This window comes from Salvelinus sp. IW2-2015, linkage group LG16, assembly GCF_002910315.2.
Source record: "Salvelinus sp. IW2-2015 linkage group LG16, ASM291031v2, whole genome shotgun sequence".
Classification (NCBI taxonomy): Eukaryota; Metazoa; Chordata; class Actinopteri; order Salmoniformes; family Salmonidae; genus Salvelinus; species Salvelinus sp. IW2-2015.
In genome coordinates this window covers 20,681,125-20,687,251 of record NC_036856.1, presented here as the reverse complement: position 1 = coordinate 20,687,251, position 6,127 = coordinate 20,681,125, and the positions used below count along the sequence as shown (strand labels likewise).

General features: G+C 39.6%; 1 long non-coding RNA gene across 1 annotated transcript in view; it reads right to left on the bottom strand.

Moving 5' to 3' along the window:
* LOC111976088 (uncharacterized) overlaps positions 1-5,217 on the bottom strand; it is a 12,404-nt gene extending 7,187 nt beyond the window's left edge. Inside the window, exon 1 of the long non-coding RNA XR_002878882.2 lies at positions 5,061-5,217. This is a non-coding gene — a long non-coding RNA (uncharacterized lncRNA). The remainder of the gene's footprint in view (positions 1-5,060) is intronic.
* Between the last annotated feature and the right edge of the window lie 910 nt (positions 5,218-6,127).

Here is a 6,127-nt window from a genome sequence, read left to right as displayed (position 1 = left end):
GAAACATTGTTTAAACACTTTATAATGAAGATTTGTGAATTATTTGGATTTTTCGAATTATCTTTGAAAGACAGGGTCCTGAAAAAGGGCTGTTTCTTTTTTTGCTGAGTTTATATACTATGTATGATAATTTATTGTACTGGGGGGGGGGGGGGGTCTGCGCTACAGACGGCTATATTGGTCTGCTAATACATAACTAGTAAAGGCCCAGTAAGGCACTACTTGCATTAAAAATATAATTATTCCAGATTTTCAGGGGGTGCTTCATCACCCACACTTCCAGCGGCTATGTCTACTTTGCTGGGGAATTAGCCTACTATTTTATCAAGCCAGGTATTTTTCATACTTTTCACATTTCACAACCTGTCGTTGTTGCTGAAGCCATCAGGACAGTAACTCTGGTTCACTAGTCAAAGCTCATCAATAAACTAAGGACCCTGGGACTAAACACCTCCATCTGCAACTGGATCCTGGACTTCCTGACGGGCCGCCCCCAGGTGGTAAGGGTAGGTAACATCACATCCGCCACGCTGATCCTCAACACAYGGGCCCCTCAGGGGTGCGTGCTCAGTCCCCTCCTATACTCCCTGTTCACTCATGACTGCACGGCCAGGCACGACTTCAACACCATCATTACATTTGCAGAAGACACAACAGTGGTAGGCCTGATCACTGACAACGTCGAGACAGCCTATAGGGAGAAGGTCAGAGACCTGGCCGTGTGGTGGCAGGACAACAACCTCTTCCTCAATGTGATCAAGACAAAGGAGATGATTGTGGACTACAGGAAAAAGAGGACCGAGCACGCCCCCATTCTTATCGACGGGGCTGCAGTGGAGCAGGTTGAGAGCTTCAAGTCCCTTGATATCCACATCACCAACAAACTAACATGGTCCAAGCACACCAAGACCATCGTGAAGAGGGCACGACAAAACCTATTCCCTCTCAGGAGACTGAAAAGATTTGCCATTGGTCCTCAGATCCTCAAAAGGTTTTACAGCTGCACCATCGACAGAATCCTGACTGGTTGCATCACTGCCTGGTATGGCAACTGCTCGGCCTCCGACCGCAAGGCACTACAGAGGGTAGTGCGAATGTTACACCCCTGAAAAAGGGTAGAAAGAATCACGAGAGCGTGATACGGAATGTTTACTCATTGAACATTTAGTGCAATCATTTTACAAATGTAACACATTTTACAGAATAACAGATCTACAGGAAATAGAGTTTTGTAGGGTACAAGGCTTATTCAAGTCATAACAGTATACATTGTACATCACTGAAACAAATAATATTTTCAATATAACTGTCAAGCAAAGCTTTAACTCAGTAAACCATAACTCAATTTATCAACAGGCAATAAAGTGTTTGAAAACACAATTACACAAATAATGCCGCAAAATATCTTATTAACAGCGCACACGTTCATTCACAATCGACATAAAATGGCAGCTACGTAGCAGTACCTAGCAGTACGAAGCTAGCTGCAACCGATCACGGCTCATATTACTCTCTGCAAACTTAACTAACTTCCTCAATACGTTACTAAAACAAACCTTAAACACTCTTGACATGTTAGCAAGTTATTACATTTAAATTACTCTTTTTTATCATCAATAACGTACCTGAAAAGGGGGAGAAAGAATCACGTTAGTGATACGGAATGTTTACTCATTGAACGTTTAGTGCAATGAGAAAAAGACCGCGAATTCTCCGTGAACTTGAGTGGAGACCAGAGCAATCGATCTCAGGCTCATAGATTAAGAGCATTTAGTAGATCACAGATTAACACTTTTATCCACGACAACATAAAGTAATCAACATAACGTTTACACATTCCTCTCACAATTCGTACCCTTTGTATGCTTGACGGATTTTAACAGAATTATATAAATGTTATCAATCTATCAACTAATACTGAATGCATGNTATTTTCAATATAACTGTCAAGCAAAGCTTTAACTCAGTAAACCATAACTCAATTTATCAACAGGCAATAAAGTGTTTGAAAACACAATTACACAAATAATGCCGCAAAATATCTTATTAACAGCGCACACGTTCATTCACAATCGACATAAAATGGCAGCTACGTAGCAGTACCTAGCAGTACGAAGCTAGCTGCAACCGAMCACGGCTCATATTACTCTCTGCAAACTTAACTAACTTCCTCAATARGTTACTAAAACAAACCTTAAACACTCTTGACATGTTAGCAAGTTATTACATTTAAATTACTKTTTTTTATCATCAATAACGTACCTGAAAAGGGGGAGAAAGAATCACGTTAGTGATACGGAATGTTTACTCATTGAACGTTTAGTGCAATGAGAAAAAGACCGCGAATTCTCCGTGAACTTGAGTGGAGACCAGAGCAATCGATCTCAGGCTCATAGATTAAGAGCATTTAGTAGATCACAGATTAACACTTTTATCCACGACAACATAAAGTAATCAACATAACGTTTACACATTCCTCTCACAATTCGTACCCTTTGTATGCTTGACGGATTTTAACAGAATTATATAAATGTTATCAATCTATCAACTAATACTGAATGCATGATCTTCTTAACCTTAGATGTTTTAAGATCCTCACATACTATGAATTTACTAATACTTTTTAATGTATAACAGGCTATTAGTATTTCCTTTAACCTGTCACACGAACGGCCCAGTACATCACTGGGGCCAAGCTTCCTGCCATCCAGAACCTCTATACCAGGCGGTGTCAGAGGAAGGCCCTAACATTTTTCAAAGACTCCATCCACCCTAGTCATAGACTGTTCTCTCTTCTACCGCACGGCAAGCGGTACCGGAGCGCCAAGTCTAGGTTCAAGAGGCTTCTAAACAGATTCTACCCCCAAGCCATAAGACTCCTGAACATCTAGTCAAATGGCTACCCAGACTATTTGCAGTGCCACCCCACCCTCACCCCCTCTTTACACCACTGCTACTCTCTGTTGTCACTATGCATAGTCACCTTAACTCTATCTACATGTACATACTACCTCAAATAACCGGTGCCCCCGCACATTGACTCTATATCGGTACCCCTGTATATAGTCTCGCTGTTGTTATTTCACTGCTGCTCTTTAACTACTTGTTACTTTTATCTCTTATTCTTATCTGTATTTTTTGAAACTACATTGTTGGTTAGGGGCTCGTAAGTAAGCATTTCACTGTAAGGTCTACCGGTGCCCCCGCACATTGACTCTATATCGGTACCCCCTGTATATAGTCTCGCTGTTGTTATTTCACTGCTGCTCTTTAATTACTTGTTACTTGTATCTCTTATTCTTATCTGTATTTTTTGAAACTACATTGTTGCTGAAATAAATCATTCTCTCTTCTATTATTCTGACCTGTTGTATTCGGCGCATGTGACAAATAAAAATTGATTTGTTTTGATATCAGCAACCTGGTCTCAGAGAATTTCATATTCTTCTGTACGTTAATCTGAGACATGTTATTTAGTATGATATGTTACATTTAGCATGGTTACATAAGACAGATGGTTACTTAGGGCAAAAACGAAAGGAGGGTTGTTGGTCGGAGTGGATGGGTAGGCGTATAACATGAATGTCTAGCAATACAAAGGTTGTGAGTTTGAATCTCATCACAGACAATTTTAGCTTATTAACTACTTTTCAACTACTTACTACTTTTTAAGCTACTTTATAACTACTTAGCATGTTAGCTAACCCTTCCCCTAACCCTTTCAGCTAACCCTTCACCTAACCCTAACCTTAACCCTTTAACCTAACTCCTAAACTTAACCCTAAACCCAGCTAACAATAGCGAGCTAGCTAACTTTAGCCAAATTGTAATTCGTAACATATCATATGAATTGTAATTCGTAACATATCATACGAAATGAGTCATGGACATCAAAGTTATACATTCCAAACATATCATACTAAATGGAGTGTCTCAGATTTATGTACAAAATAATATGAAATGCTCTGAGACCAGGTTGCTTTCAGAGGAAGTGTCACAAGAGGACTTGTGTCGCATGACACACTTTTATTCTGAGATCTTTCCTGACAAGCTGTGAAAATAGTAAGTGAACAGTGATTTGAAATTATTTTTGGAGGTCGCTAAACCATTGCAATCACATTGCAGGACATGGTATGATGCCCACTTTTGCTCCTTCTGGTAGGTCCCGGTATCCATTCATAACCAGGGGATCAGTCTTGCACCCAACTGTGCACTTTGTCTAACAGAAAAACAGTGTCAACGATTGTCATCATCCCTCAATTATAAACATAGCTCAAGAAATAACGTAATCTCGTTTGGAAGCTAATTCTATGCTTTACAGATGTAGACTGACTGGCTGGATTCAGGCCGGTGACGCCGTTACACAATGAAACCAACCGTGACATGTTTTGCTATAGCCCTGGGTTGGTTTGAGTTTGTTGCTGCTAGTTAGTACACTGTTGTAGTCAGACATATGTTAGCTAGTACCACCATAGCTGCATTCAATATTTATTTGTGCCCTAGACATGGGTTGCACCTCGGAGACTAATGTGAATGCTTTGTCTAAAATACACTAACTTAGAGTGGCATGGAAATATGCTGACATTGCTAAAGTAGGCAAATAATTAGTAGGAAACAACTTTGCCATATTATGATGTCGTCAAATGTACTTTAGAGAATGGAAATGTTGCTATTGCTGTTAGCAAAGTTTGTCAAAAATAACTAGCAATGCTAATGTCAGCTATAGCTAAAATACAGTGGTCCCCTCAATCTTAATTAGCTAGCTAAAGTTATACTGCATCTAAAGTCAATCCACATCATGACAAAAGGTTTTCCTACTAATTATTTGCCTTGTTTTGAAATGTTGTGTTTCCTAGCCAAATCCAAGTTGCATTGAGGTAGGCTAACGTTAGCCAGCTAGATAGGTAGTTAGGTAGTAGGTAGTTAGGCAGCTATCTAGCTAGTTGGTAGCTAGCTAGCTAACGTCAGCTCTGCTAGAGATGATAGTGATAATGATTATCAAAATATACATAACCAGATACATTACCAGCAGTCTTTGGTCTAGCTACTATTATACTCACCACCACTGGGGACCAAGGAACTCCAACTAGGGCTGTTATGGTGACCGTATTACCGCCACACCAGCGGTCACGAGTCATGACTACAGTCAAATTCCACATGACCTTTTAGTCACGGTAATTAGGCTTCTCCAAGCTCTGATGCTGCTGATGGTCATTAATAACCTACCAAACTGGCTAACTGCCTGGTACTCTACACTCTATTGTCCCTCTGACATCAATGCAAATGTATTTGAAAATCTCATCAAACACTTCGAGAGCCCATGAGCTCATGTTGGGCAACATTTCTATAGGCTATGCAATTGCGTGAGAAAACAGATTGATGGCCTCTATTAAAAAGAGAAGGATTCTATCAGCTTTCTATAGGCTAGGCCTACTATATTTCTTTCTCAACTTTCCAATTATTTAGCACATTGCTTCTCTTTACAACATGAGTATAGCCTACCTGCCTGCCATGAAAATGAACCACGTGAAAAGCGCCCTCCATTCGCTATTTAATTGTATCGATTAAATGTATTCTTTGACACTGCCCGTTTCGAAAAAAGGTGCATGATAATGGTCTATTCTAAATCAAAACACATTTCACACATATATTATTTAGTATATGTAAAGACAAGATTAAATTGAGAATAGTGTGATGGGTGACAATATTAGCCTTTCACTTGTGAATTATATATTATCACTTGTGAATGATCCCCAGTTTAAGGCAAATAGCGCATAATTATTTTGCGACTTTTCCAAATAATTTCCAAATCAAATTCGCACACCTCATGTAGCCTATATGTTTTGATAAGGTTTGTTTCACAACTAAAGTGGCCAAATAACTTCTTAAAATGAAGCACATTAATCCGCTTTACAGCGGGTGTAGAGCGTTGCTGGCTCTACAGTTGTGAGTTTCAAGATTGGGGAAGATCGTTTTCACCATAAAAATGCACCTTTATAATAAAAGCATTACATGCATAATCAGATTTGTGGTCACTGAGTATGGTGTTTTCCTGCTAATGGAACATTTGTGGTTATAGCCTACTGCTGTGTGCGGATTGCTGCGCTTATAATGTGAAGAAATAGCC